At 37.0% G+C, this 20924-nt stretch overlaps 1 protein-coding gene across 1 annotated transcript in view; it reads right to left on the reverse strand.

The window, feature by feature from the left end:
• Window positions 1–20924, reverse strand: part of AGA (aspartylglucosaminidase) — a 153977-nt gene that overhangs the window by 71855 nt on the left and 61198 nt on the right. The window contains exons 12-13 of the mRNA XM_068942545.1: window positions 14347–14475; window positions 8315–8486 (exon numbers count right to left, since the gene is read on the reverse strand). The gene's annotated coding sequence lies outside the window, so the exon portion shown is untranslated. The remainder of the gene's footprint in view (window positions 1–8314; window positions 8487–14346; window positions 14476–20924) is intronic.

The following is a 20924-nucleotide window of genomic DNA, read 5'->3' on the forward strand; positions in this document are numbered from 1 at the left end:
ATAGGAATACTTGTTTTGCTAGTATATGCAGGCTAAGATTCGTGGTACAAGTTTCTCTTTTCCTTGCACAGAACTATGTCTCCTTAGGGCCTATGAAGCATATTGTCCCGTCTGATTCTGCACAGAAGAAACCATTTTCACATTATCTGTGGTAAAAATGAATTTTAAAGCTCCCATATAATTAACAGGGAAGAAAATCTCTTTCCTTCTAGTGTTTGTTTAGCATTTAGACTTCAAAGTATCTCTGAAAGCCAAACAACTGTAGGAAAAGGAAAATTGAAACACAGCAAGCATACTGAACAGATGAAAGGTTTTCAACTGCATCTGTTGATTAAATAACACATCAACAACGATGGGAACTAAATATGTAGTTGCAAATCCAAGTAAATGGGGGGACCAAATTATCCAAGGTTCATGACAAAATATTAATTCTTCCACAGATATATTCCTTGGTTTACTGATATTTCATACGCTCTAGAATGAGAAATTTCTTATTTCAGCAATGGGGAATCAGGAAGTTTCCAAATGAGATACCGTTAATTCTTTTAACTTCTGTATTTGAAACAAGTAGCAGTGGAAAACATCTGCATTTTATGGAAAATGAATTGTTCTGTATCAGACAAATGAGAAAGTAAGTAAATACCACAATACTGTAGTGTGACAACAACTTCATGCCAACTTGAAACATTTTATTTTCAGAGATATTTATTGCATCGCTGCTTTGAAAAAACAAAGCAGGAGCTCCCCCTATATAACTCGGTATGCATTACTTTTCAGATATGTTTTTTATATTTTAAGTTTCAGTCTGGATGTGATGGATAGAAGAACAATCACCACAAAGTTATTAAAAAAACAGAGTCCCCAGCACTAAATTGCAATATTTTTTTCAGTAAAATTTATAGAGAGAAAGTATAAACTAAAATAATTTAATCTTCTTATACCAAACGAGTTGCTAGTGAAGGTCCACTAAAGACGCAGAGCCAGAGCTTCTGATGAAGCATAACTAGTTTCTGGTATACAAATACCTCTGCTTCAAAGTAAGTTAAACCAGCCTAATAAGAAACACGTGAGGAGGCTGATTATTATTGTTACAGTCAGACAACAGTAGAATCCTCATACCACAGACAGCTGACTTCCTCAGCAGTCTTCCCTGCCTCTCCTTCAAAAGTTTTGCTCTCACAGCAGGAACAGCTCCTCAACCATCACAGATTACAGTTCAACATACCAAACTAGATTGATGTCACTTAGGGTTGCTTTAATGTCCTGGGTAGTAAACTGCAGTTGTTCAGAACTTGTTTCACGTGTCCTTTCTCCTGCTGCAGGAGCAATAATCTGCAGGGGGACGCCAGGCAGACAACCAGTAATTGGTTCAGTCGTATGAACTGCAATCATTTACAAATCAAGTTAACATTCAGAATACAAAGGTGATTCTTTAGTGATGCATTATAGAAACGGGGATCATTACAACATTTCCAGCCTCTCTCTCCAAGGATGCTCCTGCCTCATGTAAACCATTCCTACAGCTACTTGTAATGTTTTGCAGAATGCTGTCAGGCAACTCCACAATTTAAGGGGGAAAAAAAAGGCCTCCTTTTTCTTCATGAAAAAGAATACATAATGCATGATGGCAGTGAGTGCTGTTAAACTATAGTCACTGTAGACATTACTTTATTGCATTTAAGCTGTATAAAATGATCCAAACTTTTCATTGCACTTTCTGAGTAAGACAAAGTCATGTCTCACCCATCCTTTCCATTCAGAAATAAACCTTTTGCCAATACAGTTACTTCTGAAACTGTGGCTATTCTGCTACAGTAAGTATGTGAACACAGTTGCACTTCTTTCTAATGAAGTTTGGTGTTTATTACAGTATTTCTTACTCTAAAAGCACTGTAGACTTGTAATGACTAAGACTTTATAGCCAGAATATATTTGCTTAATTAGCCTTTAAAATATTTCATATGATATCACAGCAAGAAACACCACTGTTTCACCCAAATATCGTTAGACAAATACAATAAAATAAAGAAGATATGTTTCAATGAGGACAAAAAATTACTTTAAGTGTTACTATGAGGCATATCAGCTTTACTTTGTTAGAGTAAGATATTTTAAATTCTCTACTTAAATGTGTGACAAACTGGTCCTCAGTAACACATACAGTTCAGCAAAGAAACAGAGTAGTAAAGATATAAATGACAAAGAATATGGCTCCTGGACAGTACCAACCCAGAAGATGTAGCACATTCTCACAATAGCAGGTTTGATTACAGTAGTCATAGGTTTTCACAACTGAATTACAGAACGTCTAGTAAGTATTTTCTTGCTATCTGGAATAATTCAAATACAAGCACTGAAATCAATACAGATGAAGTTAAGATTTGCAACACTGCTATGGTCAGATGCTTGCAAAAGTTTAGCAGACCCATAAAGATCACAGCCTTGGACCACAACTGCCCTTCATAGCCTCTTTACTTTTTTTCTGCCAGCATAAATGGGCTGTAGAGCCACTGTCTGTACATCGGACAAATTCTTTTCAAGGCATTGTTTAGTGGACAATGTCCTGAGAGGTGGTTCTACATCCTGCTCCTATCTGATCTTAATTAGACTATTACAGTCTGCCACGAAAATAAACAGCACAGAGACGTTTTGCATTCTAATTCCAAATATCTCCACCAAGCCAAGAAGGACTATCCACAGCCAGGGGCAAGTTAAGGCAGTCTTCAGGCAATTTTAACCTGGGACCCAGAAGGGTGGTTAACTCCAGTGTGAGGAAGTCATATCTTTGCCTTTGAATCTCATATATATTCCCAGTGAGAATAAACTCTAATGGTGTTTTGCTTGTTGCTGTATGTTTGCTTTTCAGGTAAAGGAAAAAGACACAGTGGTTTGAAGAGGTGTCTCCTGCCTTGCATTCATGTAAAAATGTATTTATTTCTGTATATAAATAGGGTGACTTTGTTTCTTATCCAAAACAGTTTGCCTAACCTTCAGAACTGGTACTGCAAATAAACATGCCACTGAAAAGTAATTTCACTGAAGTTAACAGGAAGCACATAAATGAAAACTAGATGAATGAATATTTATTCATAACTAGTATGACAAACCTATTGTTAGTGTGATTTAAAAAAAAAAGGCTGAGAAGTGAGATACCTTTAATTTGTCCCTTTACCTCCTCAAATGAAACTCAGAGGTTGGATTCTCTGCTTTCCTGCAGTGCTTTTGTCACTATTGTTGCACAAAGCTATGTAAAAGCCATCTTGTCCAGTCACCTGATGACATTCTTTGGACAAAGGTTCCTTCCATGGCTTAGATCTTACACAGTCTTTGCTATTTTTATTCCTATTGTTATTGCTGTAGCCACACATTTAAATGTAGATTTTGGCATTCGGTAAATTCACAACATTTTTTAGGGTTTTTTTTTTAGGTTAGAAAAAAATCTGAAAAATAAATATTTTGCCTCAACATTTTCTAGCCCAGCATTTCAACTTTAAGATGGAAAATTGTGTTTTGTCTTAAGGTTAGCTTTATTTTAAAAACAGAAAATTTAACAAGCCCTGGGATTGATGTGATTAACATAACAGGTAACTAGTATGTTAATAGTATGAAATCTTGCTGTTTACTTTTAAGTTTCCTCCCCTTTTCCTCAGTGGCTAAGCTGACAAGCACTTTGCATAGAACTATGGAAAGGAGAAAGATGAGGGTTGGTAACCAGAAACTCCTTCTTCATACCCTGAGGAAAGAAAAAATTTCCTTAAATTCAGAATCACTGGTTATCTAGTAGAAATATCTCTTGCCTTTACACCAAGTTTTCCACTAAAATACATTAGCAGAGTAACTGCCTTTTTCCCTACCTCTGCTCTTGAGACCTTTGCAACCTAATTGCTGCAGAGATCCTTCTGAAGACTGTCAGAGCAAGGGCACCTGAAGGAGGCTGCTTCAGGAGTCTTAGGATTTAGTCACCATAAGAATGATAGTATCCTGGATCATCTGATTAAAGGCCCTTGCCATGCACTGCCAGCACTGTACAGCAGACTTCTGAAGAAGAGACTATGAGAGGCTCAGTGCTGTAAGCACTAACAAATGGCCTACTCAGATTTTCATAGCAGCAGCTTATTGCTGGGGTATCAATAGCTCTCTAGTTTATACTCTAAGTAGCTTTGTAAAAGCTTTATGTGAAATGCATTCCCTGTACTGAATGTTGGTTCAAGAAATGCTCATCTGAATAACCCACTATAAAATACCATCGTTACGGCTTTTCTGGACAACTAGTGATGCATCATGAGAACTCAGTCATCATGGCACAGGAAATACTTCTCTAGGCAGCAGTAATCACTCTGGAAATGTAACAACTAATAAATCAGATTCCAAATATAGAGTTGGAAGGCATCATCCAATTTTTGGTAGGCAACTGCTTTAGGAGAAAAGATAAAAAGGGGTCAGAAGACATGAGAAGAAGAAACTCTAGAACTGCCAGTGGAGCACACATGAACTACAGCTTGACTTTATTAGGCAGGCACATTGTAGAATGGCTTTAAAAGCAGCTTGCAACTGAAATGTTCGCATATGCTGAAGCCATGGCACAACACAATCATGCAGATTTGCACCGTGGATAGATAAATAATGTAAGCATGAAACTGGACACAGTCTTAACTATCGCCGTAGAAATACACATATTTAAAAATGTAAGATAATGAGCCACAGAGAGGTACTGACATATGAACTGGGATGTGAATTATGCCACACAGCAAAGTGACGCTTTGATTGCAAGATGGGTGGACATACTTAATGATAACTATAATGCGGTCAGCATTAATAATTTGATGGCAACCACAGTATAAGATTTCTGGCAATTCTGATAATATTTTCTGGTTGTTTGAGCCTGTGAAGTAGCATCTTCACTGCCTTTGTAAGCCTATCTAATTACAATAAATTTACCTGTGACATGACCACACAGTTATGTGAGCAGAAAAGCCTAACAAAATTATAGTAATCTTTCCAACCAATGGAAGAAGCAGCGTGAGGAAGGACAGCCAACATAGTTTAATCTTCCTCGGCTGCCAGAATGGTGGGTGGTAGGCCACTGGCATCTGCTGCATGTTAGAGGAAGTAGCCTTTCATTATGAATACAAGATTAAGTATTTACTACAGGATCTAATGTGTTTACCAAGAAATTCTGTTCAATAGTGAAACTTTTAAAAGAAATATATTGTGTTGATTTGTCTCTACTGAAGGACATTGTAATACTGAGTTGCACCTTTTGTTAAAATTTAAATATGGGTGAGACAATACCAGTGTGAATTTGCATTCATAATTCCTTTAAGAAAAGATAATTTGACATGCTTGCCTCCTTTTTCTCTTTGCTGTGTATTCAGCTTTAGTTGCAAAGATCATTTGCTGTGCTAATGCCTTACTCCTTTAAAAATGTCTGTTCATGCCATGTCTCATGATGAATACCCATTTGTAAACAAAGTAGTGATTCATTATTATAGCTGAAGGGCATCGTTTTACCTGGTGTAAATTCATCATTTTGTAATGCTTCACAGCTTGATGCTGGAAATCTCATCAAGCACTCTGAAAGCTTCGTTGACACAGACTGATGATCCAAACAATTAACTTAATAATGTCATCAGCAACTGGAGGTTAGTATCAACCAGAAAAAGAATGGGACAAGCTCATCCCTAGCATAAGCCTAATAAATTCAAAGGAGGTATGCTGGGGATCAGTCTGTTTACTGCCAACAATATATTTGACCCCTTTTTTCCTGTTCTGAGCTAATTTTTACAAGTCTAGCTATACCGTAAAAGTACTCTGTAGACAACACAGTGAAGTGTATTTTTTTAAAAGGTTAGGTACAAAACACTATAAACAGAACACTACTTTCTCAGCATGGTTTCAGAAAAGCTAATCATCTGGGCATACGTTACTAGAGCTCAGCTGGAGGTAAACATTTCTCTGCTGTTAATTATCACCCTTCACCTGAGATGTGGTAATTGCCCATGTATGTACTTCTGGTCTGCTTCAATGCATAGCTAAATAACTTTCAGTAAAACCCTCAAGTGTTTTTTTTGTTTTTTTCTAGCTTGTGGAGTGTATACCTCTATGCATCTCTGCATTACCTGGGAATCCACTGATGAACATAAGGTATCATCTGAATTCATATTGAACAAATTACAACTGTCTTATGGAAGATCTTCTGCTACAGACTGTGAGGGATTCTACAGGACTGCAATCATGACAACCACCTCATTTTTATATCCTTTGCTATCAGTCTTTCTGCAAGGTTTGCTATATTAACCTCAGCCTGCAAAAAAATCGAAAGAACTAACTCTTAAAATTAGGGTTCTTAGTTCTTCCCTAGATCTCTGTGATAGCTCAACAGTAAGTCTAATGTCTTGTGCCAACTGATGTAATCATACTTGACAAACGGTGCCTAAGAACTGCCAGTTTCAAGCTGGAGACTGACAAATGAACAGCTTCTTTTTTTTTTTTCCTGAAGTGTGCCAGGTCCTTTGAGTTAGATGTAAAGGACTTAGATATTGCCTTGAAGCTAAGCTGTTTCATCCTCTCTTCGACAGTAATAAATGGAAGAAATTCATGAGTCAGATGAATGCAAAAGTACTCAGACTCCAAAGGTGACACCTGCCACCTTCTATCTACCTTTTTATGATGTTTTTGTCATTTTTAATGATACTGATAATTTCTACAGCCTTGCCATTCCTTCCCTCCACTGGAGGTACTTTAACTCGTATTTGGAACAAATTCTTCAGATATTTTACAGCAGCTGATGTGTCTTTAATGGTACAGTTAGGACTCCCATGTTAACGCTAGTCCTTTTCCACTTGTACTTCTGGCATCACAGAAATAGGATGAGTGCTCAGCTAAGTAATTTTCCTGACTATAAGGATCCAGGCACAATTATACATAGACAGCTGCTTGTATTTGCCAGGTCAGCTGTACACATCAGTGACCTTGCAGCTGCAATTCTTTTGCAGAAGCAACTATAATATGCATGTTAGGTATGAAGATACTCTTCACTACTGTGGGAATACTGATTTGTAATAATTTTACGGCAGTTATTAACACAACAAGACAAGCACTTTGCACGTGTACTGAACTTTCTTGTATTAAGATGCTGGATACGTTCAAAACAGTTGTTTTCAACAGAAGTAGAAGTCATTCTAAAGTCACTCTAAAGAAAGAGGATATTAGGGACGGTTACAACAGCATATAAGTGAAGATGCTGATATTCAAGGCTTAGTCAAAAGTACATATATGTACATATTATACATGTATGTCTAAATGCATAAAAAGAATTACTGAGGAATGGAGGATAGCAACAAGGAAGGAGCAGGGACAAAAAGATGATGAACTATCAGAAACTAGGCTGATACAGAGCCAGGTCAACTGGAGGTCTGGTCACGTTCCTAAAGTATAATAACCTACCTGTACAGAAGACACGAATGCATATACAATCATATATTTTAAAGTCATTTTCCCCTAAATCTTTCAGTTCTAGATGAAATTCTTTGCTGCTGCTGCTCCTAACTGCTGAGAAGCAATGACTCTCAGTTGAGTTTGATCAGGTAACAGTGAAAATCCAGTTATCCTCTTTCATAATAAAAGAACAAGCAGGCATTTGATAAAATTGAAAGACAATAAGCTTGAATTTAAAAGAGAATATTTTCTTACAGCACGTAATCATTGCGTTGAACTCTCTGCGACAAGATAACAACGATGTGTTAACAGTAGACAGAAGAAGTATACACTCAATGAAAATATTCAGTTACATTAGACAATATTAAAATACATTTTTATAGATGTAAAGCAATTTGAAATATCTAGCAATTCCCTGATATCAAACTGACAAAAGCCAGGAAATAAAAGTAAAGCTGAATAATACTATATATTCCTCAATTCACAATTCACTGTTAGCACAACTATCAGATAAAACAGATCATGCACCACAACTCAAATTCTGATGGCTTCAACGTCTATCACGCATCTCTTGCTCAAGATCTCCTCCCTCCCTTAATCTCCATTCTGTTTTCCAAGAAAAATAATGTCTACTGTTTTTGGGGGGGGGTTAGTTCTGCTGTATATATTATTATATATTATTCTGGTGTAAATAGAGAATGGATAAGAGATGGTGGCATCTTTGATGGACAAAATTAATGTTGTAGTGCATGGTCTGTTAATGTGGAATTGCTCTAGCACCAATGAACTATCTTTTTCAAACACTACTTATATTGAATGAGACAGAAGCACAGTGGCTAAATATTTTGTCCATCAGCATCTGCACAAGAACCTTTACCTTTTGTATGATGGAAATGTGTAGTTCCTTATAAAGAAGGCCATGTGTGCATGTATGTGTGCCCAGCCCTCACTCCACAGACTGGCAGAGCCCACATATCATCAGTCAGAAGGGCATGCTTTACAGGCTTGGCCTTACTCATCCCCTTTGTCTTTGAGGTTTCTGTAGAAAACTGTAGTAGAAAAATATCACTTTAAAATGAGAACAGTACCTGAAAGTGACCTTAAATCCATAATAACAATAAAATTATCCATATATTAAAGTTAATCTACCATAGATACTTGTAAAGAGGTATCAAGCAATGTGAAAAAGTAATTTCAAATATTAGCCTAACTGAAAATTTCTGGTTTTTTGTTTTTGTTTTTTTAAGGATGTGCCCATAATTGCCATAATTGTCCACTCAAGAATCTGTTTCAATTTTCTGGAGTATTTGATGCTGGCCATTGTCAGTTACTTTAAAAATACTAAATAAATAACCCATTTATTTGGTTTGGTATAGCAGTTCTGATGAAAGGCTAACCTATTTTACTTCTGCAGCTTTACTCTCTAGGATTAGTGTAGGTGTGATTGCCAGGTTCTTAACAGATGCTTATTAAGAAGTAATTATTCAGTTGTCACACACCTGTCTTTTTTGTGGATAGTATAAAGCAGAGGAAGTATAACTAATGGTCTATCTATTTTCAGGCTAAGCGAGCAAAGGATTATAGCTATTTCTGTATTTCCAAAGTAAGCTGGTCTTTAAGCTATTTTAAAACAGCTAGATTTGTAGCTCACAGATTACATACAGGTCATTTTCATACTCAGTGAGGGTGATTTCAATTTGCACAGAAATTGATATTTCCAGTACAGAAATATGCAGTTGAAAAGTACTGAATTATTTTATTTTGTATGTTGTTTCAACTGCTAACAGTAAGTTGCATTTAAAATATCTATTAGTTTGCACTGAGAATACAGAAAAGATCAGTAGTACAAAACCTACTGTGCTGTTGTATAGACACAGCAATAATGAAAACATTGTTAAAGGAATGAAATTTGCCAACTACTGATGATACTCGAGAGAAATTCCTTAACAGATATTTCTTACATCAAATAGATACTTGGCCTTCTCTGATTATGATGATCTTGAGAATTTATGATTTGATTAAATGATCGACATCTCTTCTGTAGTCTCATGAAAAACAAATTCTTGCAATAGGTTTTCCTTACACACAGCAGCTGCTAAAATATATGTATGGCCTTGAGTCCCTTATGGTGAAGTTGTATTACAGCATTTTTGTGTTCATGACATAGTTAAGGTTGTGCCAGCACACCAGTCATACATTGATGAATTCACATACCATTTTCCCTGCCGTTTTTAAGCTACTATCCTTGCAGTAACCAGCGACTACTGCACTACTAGCTGACCTGACCACTTATTTACTGAAAATTTCAACCACTGCACTCCAAGATGATTTATTCTTTACTGCAAACTACTTCAACAAGCTTCCTCTGACAGCTGTTATTCTTTATTTTCAAATGTCCGAAGCATGCGATGCGCTGAATTTTACTTCTTCGAGATAATTTGTTTCCTTAGTTGCAAGTTTCACTGTTAAACACTGCTAGGGCACCTTTCCAGAATAGTTATCAAACTCATTCCAGAATAAACAGTTATAACCTAAACTGAGAACAGATTACACCTAGGACAGATTTGCCACATGAGAGCAAGAAAACAATAGTTTGAAATATCAGAAAAGCCTGGAAATAGGGAAGATCAAACAGACATTCCGTTTTAACACAATACCCAAAATCTATTTGTTCCATCTTGTTTTAATTTATTTTTAGGACTCCTCAAATCTAGGATCATGGTAAAAGTATTTTCTAACTATAATATATGCATTGTCCCAACAATGCCTGCTCAGCTCATAAAATATACAGTGTACATTTAAGATCATTGAAGTACAGACATTTTTGCAAAAAATAGCTGGAAACAAACAGTCCATTATTGTCAAAGGAAGTGGAGTAACCCATTAATTTTTCAGATTATTATGAGATTTTTAGAGTTACATTGTCGCTTTTTGTCAAATGTTCATACCCTGTCAATTTTCTCTGATTTTCATACAGAAAATACATTGTCTGTTGTTCCACAGCTCAATTTAAGTTTTCTGATTCTTTTCAATTCCAAAAATTTTGAAAAAGTTAAAACTAGTCATCAAAACAGAACTTGGAATGCACTGATATGCATATTTAGAAGCACTCTTATAGAAATATGTCATAGTATATTGTTACTCTATTTCATTTTCTGTTTGCAAAAATACTAATGCCAATTACTTTTTAAAAAATGGTGTAGAGTAAAAAAAAAAAACTTATACTGACTTCCATCTAAGTAGGTAATAAAAATCTGTAGTTTTAGGCTAAGTTTCCTTCATATCATAACTTTCAATTTCTTTGTAGTTTAAGAAAATAAAGCCTATTTATTAATTAGTATGCAATATCAGCAATAACTCTTTACAGTTTTATTAAATAAAGAAAATCAGTAAAATGTTGTACCTCTTAATAATTTGCTTTGCTATTTATTTTGTTAGTGTGATTAACAGTTCAGGTACCTGGCACTGCAGCTGTATGTGTACGATTTATTTTTGCTATCCAAGGCACTAAGTTTTTTACAACTGGGCTGAAAAAAACACGGATCTTCAGTCAACACAAATGACTTCTCTTAAAAAATACATCTTTACAATAAATATTTTTAACACAGTTAAACTTTCTGCTTTCAATAGGGTAAATCAGGCAAAACTGCAATTGAAATTAATGGAGCTATATCGGCATATAACTGGCACGAGAGGAACAAAGCCTTTGATTCTCAGTATAATACTTCTTAATAGCAAGTCATCCCAATTTGACTGTATTCAGAAGAGATGCAAATCCTTTAGCTGGATAACTCCAGCAATACAGTTCTTATAATATGCATGCTGAACAATAGTGAACTTGACCATCTGAGCTCATCCTAGTAGCTTAAAAATACACTTTAAAAAATATCACCTTGCCTGCTTCTTGCACATAAATCATAGAGTGCCACCTTGCCTTTGCAGTCCTTACCTTTCCAACTGCTAAAAATTGCTGGCATCATTAACTCACTTCATATTATGCTATTTCTCTTTCTGCCCAACCTGTCACCTCCTCATTTTCTCCTGCATCCTCCAGCTTGACAGATGCACTTGCAGTAATACTTTTCTATTTCTTGACTTATTCAGGTTCTGTTATGTTGCCAGCTTCCTCCTGAGAGCGCTGCTGTATTATGAGCCTCTTTTCTGTGGTTATACGTAGAACTATTATAGACTTCCAAGCACCACAAAAACTGCAATATTGCGTCCTAGATACATTACTTATTTCCACCTTAACCCATGATTTATCTCTGATTCATGAAGACAATTGGCTACAATTATCAAATTGAGAAGTCCATAGTGGGGCTCTGTCAAGCACTAGTCTTAGTCCTTTGCACTTCAATGTTTTAGCAATGGTCTAGAAAAAGTTTGAGAGCGTTACAGGTGACTCAAATCACTGTATTGATAAAGGGTCAACTGATGCTGATATTTCAGACATGCAGAATAGTCAGGATCACCTACTCTACATTTAAACTTTGTCTGAAGATATGCTCTGTGGTGCACTCTGCAGTCATGGTCCTCTGTCCAGATCAGAGGACATGTTAAAAGAGAACGTGGCTCCTTTCCTGTTCACACCCTTCAATGGGAATTAGATGTAGCCTATGTAAAATGGATAATGTGTTTTAATACAGCTAAATGCATGTTTTTTGTAGCTAGGATCAGTTAAGTTTAGTTCATGGTTAAAGGATGGGGTAATGTATGAATGAAACAAATGAGTTTGAACGGGACTCACAGCCCAACTGCCTACTTTCACTTGAACAAGTTCAAGTGTTTACTGTCATGCTATGGCTAAGACAAGTTATGCAAAGATATAGAGTAGAACTGCCATGAGAGATGTGCAGCATAGTCATTTGGCCTTTCATGTGCTCTTATCATGTCCATCCTCATGTCTGATACGTCTAGAGGAAAAGAAGATAGGTGAAATACTAGTCTAGCTACAGAAGAGTAGTTTCTCACATTTGCAGGTTGGTTTCAAGCACTGCTGTTCTCTTTTGTGCCAACTCACATGTTGTATGTTAGATGAGCCAGACAGATGAGACTTACAGAGCTATGACTTGACCTATTCGGAGATGAAATTAAGTTTTAAGGAATATTTATTAAAGAAGATAATATTATGAAGCATTCAGGCACTGTAATAACAAAGACCTGGGTACATGGGATATGGAAGCTATGGAACCTAGGACCTGGAATTTGTTCCCAGGTTCAACAATTTAGGTATAACTAAAGGAACATTTCCCTGCTGCTGAGTCTGGATCCTCTCCCTAATAAGTCTCATCTCCATGCTGGGAATGGGGAATACATTGTTTCTTCCTCCCTCTTTTCAGCCTATGTTGGTTTTCTGTGGGAAAGACAACTTGGAACTGTGGTTGAAGAGTCATGACATGCCCTAATCAGGTCCCCATACAAACTGATCAGGGAACAAGGATGCCGTAGCACTGAATGAATAAAATAGACTTCATCAAGCCTAGCTAGTTTGGATTATTTAAATTTACATTTGCTGTCCAGACAGCAAAGATTGAAATGAAATGGCTACAGAGAGTAAAAATATAAAATATGAGTTTACATAAAAATATAAAATACAAGTAACATTTTACAATATACCATCAGTAAGATGGTTCTGACACACTAAAAACATTGAGCAACAACTCTACAACTGTGACCACCAGTAGACAGAGCACCAGAGAGCTTTTTCCATAAAATGCTCCATAGCAGATGGTCCATAAAGCTGCTCTGTCTTAGTATGGAATCAAATGTATAGTGTTTTCAGAGAGATGCAGGCAGATCAGATGAAGGCAGGTCAGGCAGATTTAAAGTATATCAGAGGTTTTTTTGATCAAGTATGAAACCAAAACATACTGCTTCTCATACCTTATCTCCTTATGCCAACTGAAAAAAGAAATCCCTGAATCTTGTGTGGTTGTTACTTCTCTCAAACTGCTGAGTGTTTAATTGTAAAAAGAACAGCATTTAAATGTACAGACTATACAAATGTACATACAAACACAAACTGCAGAAATGACTGCCTCAGATGTGGCTACAGGCAAAGAGACTTTGTTTTTCCCAAATTAATCTTACTTTGTTAATACTGGTCTTTGCTTTTAATTTGCCCATGCTTCTATTCTAGCTAGGATCTTAGAATTATTTCTGTGTAATATCTGCCAATTTAATTAATGGGCTGCCTACTCCCTCTTCCAGATCATTAATGAAGTAATGTGAAGTAAGACCAGTTCTAACACTAATCCCATGGTGCCTTGGCAGACACCTCCCACACAATATCATTCATCATACCCTTTGTTCAGAGATCACTTGGAAAACACAGCGAAGCAAAACGAGGCTGCCCACCTGCTTGGCTATGTTAACCACAGGGAGCATATTACACCAATTACTGAGAAACTTCACTGACTTTATTTGCTTCTTGCTGCAATTCAGAAAATGAAGAGAGTTGACAAGATTCTAGAGAAGAGCTCTAACCCTTTTAGTCCCAGATATCTGAGGCGTGGGTTCAGCAACCAGGATCAAGGTACATGATCTTGGTGATTATTTATGGAGGCACATTCCTACTTTTTAAAAGGGGGCACTACTGAATTAATTGAGGTAAAGAGGTATAAAATCTCAGTTTTAAAAAACTGACTCAAAAATTTCAGCTTTTAAAAGGAGAAAGCAAGCTATTTTTCTTGAAGAGTTCCCAAACTAGGGAATATCAAGCTGAAAATGACTTTAAGAAGTCAATTTCCTTTGCATCTTTCAGACCAAAATTTATTTAGCATTAGCTAAACTGTATTTAAGTTACTTCAGACTTCTTAGTCCAAAAACGTCTATAAAGACTTCCATAGATGGAAAATTCTTACTATAACTTTTTTCCCGAGATAATGATCTATGTAATGGTTCTCTTACCTGTCACCGAGTCATTTTTCATGTGAGTGGTTTGCATCTCCTCCTTCCTGTAATCTGCTGTCACAGTGTGGTGCTGTAGTTTTTCCTTCTGGTAAATCAGTCTACTGAGGGTCAAAACAAGATCGTTCCCTTTGAAAAAACAAATGTAAAATAAGATATTTAGTGGTCTTTGTGAGCCTCAGCAATCTTTATTCTGTTTGTGTAAGTATTTTATATAATTTTTTGCAAGCCATAATGAAAGCTTCTCTCTACTACAAAAAGAGTCCAGGGGCCCTACTTTTTGGACAGCAGTCTGCACAAACCAAAGACAATTGTACTCGACTATTTCTTTGAGCAGCTTCCTACTGTGTATTTTCTTGATTTCTTTCTTTCTTTCTTCTTATTATGTTGTTTGTAGATATAAATCCTCTCCCCATATGCTTCTGAAGTCCAGTTACAGGCCTTCTGTGGTTATTGTATGATAGTGGGTTTTTTCCTCACCGGATTCTACTCAGTAGCAACCAATATTAACCCTTCCCTAGTTACTCCAGGATCTAAAACCAGTGCTGATCCTTCACTCACATAACACAGCTTCTCTTTTCCTTAGATCTGACTTTGAGTCGCACTACTTAAGATGGCGGGGGGAAAACAGGCACAGTTCAGAACTACATTCTTAACAACCCTCCTTAGCCTGTGATTGACCACACTCTACTAATAGAAAATAGTAACGATTTATGAAGTTTGCATGAGGAAACTGAACGTAAAGGCTGGAAAACAGTAAAGAGTTCCAAATATCTGAAGAAAAAAGGAAAAAAACAATTTGTAATATTGCAATGCTGCCACCACTTAAATTGAAAAAGTGTACCAAAAGCAAAGTTTTTGTCCTTCTTGAACTTTCCACGGCTCTTGTCAAATGTCTTCCTCATTAGCTTCTATCAAGTTATACTTTGCCAAATAACTTTGCCAAAGCAACATTCTCCCTACTTTACAAATCAGGAGATATTTTGTTGCACAGAAGCCTACCTCTTACTGGTCTAGCATTTGAATCAACAGGCCTTTAATGATAGTTGCCTGTCAGTATCTCTTAGAAATGGTATTTCAGTATCAGGACGAAAAAATAAAAGGGCTGCGACATGCGCAAAGTAAGGCTGAAAATTTGCTTAAGAAACATGAACAATCTCATATAGAATTCAGAAACACGCTGGGAGAAATCTGGCTGCCTAACAGTGTGGATCGTAGAAGCACAGAACCATGTCAATTTGGAAGGGACCTCTGGAGCTCACCTAGTCATACCTCCCGCTCAAAGCAAGGCCAAATTCAAAATGAGATCAGGTTCCCAGGTTCTAAATGCTTCCCCAGAACCATTCAGAAAATCTCCACAGATGGAGATTTCACAAGTACCTGGACAACTTGTTCCTGTCCTTAACCACTCTTCGTGAATTTTTTTTTCTTACATATAATTAGAATTTCCCTTGCTGAAACTTGTGTTACATTGGCTCTTGTCCTCTTTGCTGTGCACCTCTGAGAAAAGTCTCTGCATCTGCAGTAACTTCCCACTTCCTTAAGCAGGTAAATATGGCAATTAAAGAAGTGCAGATAGCGTTACCCTTCTCTTCTACTATGCAAACCCAGCTCCCTCTGCGTCTCATTGTACATCACGTGCTCCAGTCCCCTAAACACTCTTTGGCCCTTGGCTGGACTTTCTCCAGTTTTTCAGTGCCTTTCTTGTACTGAGGAGTTCAAAACTACACGCCTTGCCCTGATGGCTGCGTTCCTTCTGCTGTAGCACCGAACGCGCTTAGCCTTCATTGCCACAAGGGTGCACTGCTGACTCATTTTCCAACAGGACCTTCCCCCCCTCTTTCCCTTTCCACCTCCTTTCCTGCAGAGCTCCTTCTCAGGCAGTCAGTCCCTAGCCAGTACGGTTGCATGTGTTACTCCATCCCAGCTGCAGGACTTGATTTGAAAAAGCAGCATCTTCTTGCTTCTGTGCAAGCCCAGACTTCTTTACTTCTGAGCTCCCTCAGCTCTACAAAATACACTACAGAAGTGCACTATATCTATACACTCTGAAACCCAGTAAGTCATTAACCAAGTTTGGTCTTTAAAGCTCACGTTTGCTTTTTTTTTTTTTCCCTACTTCTCATCACTACTACTTCTTCCTCTTTAATGAGAAAAATCTTGATTAGTCTTTCTCCCCTTTCCAAAACTCTTCCTGGCTTGAAAGCCAGGAACAAAAGAAAAACCTTTAGCTGGAGTACTGACAGGCTGTTCCTTTCCTGTAAGGCAGCTAGGAAGAAAAATCTTTTTCTGCTCTCCACAAGGAATGGCAGAAATTTGGACAGAGCTAAAGCTTTTCATCTAATTTCAAAAGTGTCTCACACCCTTACCAAACTCCGCAAAGTCTATCCTTTCCTTCCGATCTGTCACCCTTGACCGATGGCTCAAGCATAAAATAATGATTGTAAACTCTTCAGGCCTGGATGTGTGTAACTTCATCAGGAAGCCTGACACCACTTTTGGGCATAATGAAATGAGTATTTTGGAAAAGGGAAATAGAAATAAAGTTCATAAGAATGGACATTTGCATGACTCTTAATACCCAGTCTGAGTTCTGCTATTGTATTCCTTCATACCTTGCTGATAGAGGTGAAAGTAAAGGTAATAAATAAATATCTTTTATGTATGGACGGCATCCAGTTTTGTTTAATTTACAGGCACTGTTTGAGAAGCCATGAATCATGTCAGAGATTTAAAGGGATTACCAATAGAGAAGAGCGTAATCTTTCTTCCAGTGGAACAGCTGTTCTGACAAATTTCCATAATAACAGTTGCTTTTAATTATATAAAGAATTGCAAAGCCTTTTTAGCTTCATATCAATAATGCAGCTTTGATTCAAAAGTTGCTAAAGAGATAATCCTTAGCCTTTTTTTGTCAAGGCCAGTTTGTGAATAGCAATGATTTAAATCCCAAGGTCATAAATTTTTGAAAGGAAGGAAAGAATAGTCTTTTTTCCTCCTCTAAGCATGGACTGAAAAATGAAAAATCATGCTTGAAAGGTACTATTTTCATGAGAGGCTTTCGAGAAATACCACTGATGCCTAAATAAAAGTTTAAAATAAAAATATCAGGAATACTGTACAGATGTGAGAAAATTTTTATCCTAAAATACCTAGTCCAACATTATACGATAAGAATTAAAGGAAAACATCTGTATTTCTAAAATTGGTGTGATTTATTAAAAAAGGGATTTTTTCAGTAATTTTGAAGGCCCAGAAAAGTCAGTGAAAATCCCCCTCCTTTATCTCCTACTCTTCCTGCTTCGCTCTGTGCTGGAATACTGGCTTCTGACTGCATAATGCCTTATTCATTCCTCATTTTCTGGGCAGATCACTAGTTTGTGAAGACAATGAGAAACCCCTGCTACTCCTTCTAAGCCTTGAATCTTGAGGCTAATTAAAATGGAGTGCTGCACGTATGTAGGCAGCTGATAAAAGTCTGCAGCAAGGTACCAGGAATCATAGCAGTTGTATAACAGAAGTAAAAAGTAGGTGTATATGCTAAGACAGACTTTCCTATGGCCCTCATTGTATTTTGCTCTATTATTAGAGCTTCATGAATCTTACAATAATATCCAAAATACTGTTTTAAATAAATATTATCCTCATGTTTTTCAGGGTAGTATGAAAGTCCAATATCTAAACCTGAAGTAAAGATGGCTAGTTCTTCATCCCAAAATCATTTTTACCTATCTCTTTTTATCTTTCCTTGAGGTGCTACTCTTAAAATGTAAAACATTGAGGGCAAGAGAATACACTTCAGAGCAACGTATGTGCAAATACAATGCAAGGAGGCTACACAGAAGATTTCTGCCTCTCTCCAGGTACTAATTTTCTCCTTTTTCCTTTTGTTTGTTTTAGTATGTAGATAGCCTAGAAGCAGCACTGGACCCTTTTTCTTAAATATCTTCATGGCCTTACCCTTTGAGTAAACTACAGCAAGTTTTAACTGGTTTTTTTTAATCCTCCAAACAAATATAACTTTTACTTAATTTGGGAGAAGCCATCAGCACAGCAAGGAAAACTACTGGCACTGAACTGCGATTCAAGATCCAGTAAAGTCACGAACGCTGTTCATAAGGTGCTGGGTAAGTTGTCCTTACTTATCCCATGAATACCCAGTTTCAATAAGGTCTTCTGTTCACACCCCGAGGCAGTTGCACACTGCTGTTGAAATTGTTTCTCCAAGTGAAGATAGACTATGACCGCAAATTAGATTATGCTATTGTGAATGGGCAGAGGCATCTATGCTGACGGATCTGAATAACTAAAAGCATACTAAGGTTTTAACTGAGAAGGGAATGAGAGCCTTCAAGGAATCTCAAATTTTCAAGTATGTATTTTCTGGGCTTTTTAAAAGTTTTTGAATTTACAAACATTTTATTTCTGAGGTTAGTCTGTGTCTCAGTGAACTCTTTCCTGAGTTTTCATCTATCATTTAAGAACTGCAAAAGATATTTTGCTCCTTTGGGCATAATACATTGGAAGGAAACACTTTGGAAGGAAACTTGTTATTGTTTACTATGTATATAGGACTTTGAAATGTCATAACTCATATAGTACACTCAACATTTCTGAAGGAATTCCTGTATTTTCAAATCTTTTTGTCAAGTTCTGCTTTCTAACAGCCCCACCTCTCAAATACTTCAGAATAATTCTCAGTCTGTAATAGTCTGATCTCTGAGGTCTGATATCTAAGACATAACTTTGGATGCCAAGTCCAAAAATAGGGGATGCAACCTTCCCACATTCAACCTCCCTGCTATCTAACCCTGAGGATACATATATTCCCAGGAAGCTAAACTTCTTCTGTAGACAAATTTCCATGCCGAGGAGGTATATAACCATCATGACTTGAAGATATCCAGTTGTTTCATATTTCATATGAAGACCTATGAAGGATTGACTAACTAATCTCCACATATCCTGCTTTTGGAGTCTGCTGCAAGAGATATACTTTCTTATCATGTTCACCAGGTTAACTCTTGAACAGAAACATGAGGAAACTGCTGCAGTGGCCTCTGAAACTCTCTCTCCTGTTGGCTTACAATACTCACATAAATAATTTATCTAGGTTCAAACCACTCTGATTTGGAGCAGCATGTGGACCATTGGTCTCATGTCACCAAAGTAACTGCCACCATCCCTGGGTTATTAGGTACTCTCACAGAGAAAGGAAGGCGAATCTCTTTTGTGGTAAAACATTTCCCTTCAATGAAAAAAAAAAAATTAATGGATATAGATGGATAATGAATGAATACTTAACAACAGAACTTAATAACTACATTGTTATTAAGGCTCAGATTCACTCCCAAAAATTTAAGTTCATATTCTCAAACACTCCTTTTGTAATTAACAGCAAGATCACAGCCTATGGTCAGAATATCCTTTTGGAGACAGTTATATATTACAATACATGAATTCTAAGATGACTGTGTTCAGCAGTCAGATGATCAAAGGTAGATTTGATAATTCCAGGCTCACCTAAATCACCTTGTTTCCTAGTCAGCTCTAATTAAAAAGTAAGTATCTAATGCAAAGTAAAAGCACATTGACAAGAGACTGAGGTAGCTTTCAGTTCAGAACATGCATATTCCAGTCTCCCACATGTTTTCTCAAGGTTTGAAACTCTAGGATAAATTTATCTCCAATTCCAAGGGAAAGGATGTGGCACTGGATTTTCCATGCATCAACTGACTGCTGAAGCCACTTAGTAAGCAAGTTGCCACATTCTCTTTCCTGAAACAAATGTTTTGCTTACATGTCTAAACGAAGGAGGTAGTTCACTGCTATGAATCCAGAGCGCAGAGAGGCACCTCATCCCCCTATACAAAAGGTCCCCCCACACTTAGGCCACTCTATGGCACTTCCAGACAGCTTCCCGCTCAGCATACATGTGAGTCACATTCTTAGACATAACTCTGTCCTTGCATTGCATACAGAAAATAGGTGACTGTTTCAAGTTATACAGTGGGGTATCCAATAGAAGGAACTGGCATTGCTCCCAGTGTGGCTCCTGTAGAGAACTAATGAGGCTTCTGCTCTACATCACTCTCTGATGAGGTGGCCTACCTTTTGCCATTGCTTATATACAGAGTTTAGCGTTTGCAATACCTTCTAAATGTTAAGCCTTTATGTACCTCAATTATTATTGAATTTTAAGGAGTGTGACTAGCTTGCCTCTCTCCTTTTAAGTCTTAGTTCCTCTTGTGAATTTAAACCTTTGGTCTACATAGAAGAAAAAATTGGATCTGAGATAGATGAGTTCTGATTTTTTCTCCCAGTAAAGACAGAGAGATTAACAAATACAGTACAAAGATCTCTTAGGAAATAAGTAGGATTCTCAGTCTTTGAAAGCAATCCACAAGTAATTTTCTGTTCCTGACTGAAAATGACAAAATTATTTCGCTGAAAACTAACATGCCAAACAAGCCAAGATTTCCAAGGTTATTATTTGTTCATCTCAAGGAAAATCAAGAAATTATATACAGATAAGAAGACACTTTTACAAAGAGTGGTAAGTAACTTACAGCCAAACA

The sequence above is a fragment of the Struthio camelus genome, chromosome 4 (genome assembly GCF_040807025.1).
Source record: "Struthio camelus isolate bStrCam1 chromosome 4, bStrCam1.hap1, whole genome shotgun sequence".
Classification (NCBI taxonomy): Eukaryota; Metazoa; Chordata; class Aves; order Struthioniformes; family Struthionidae; genus Struthio; species Struthio camelus.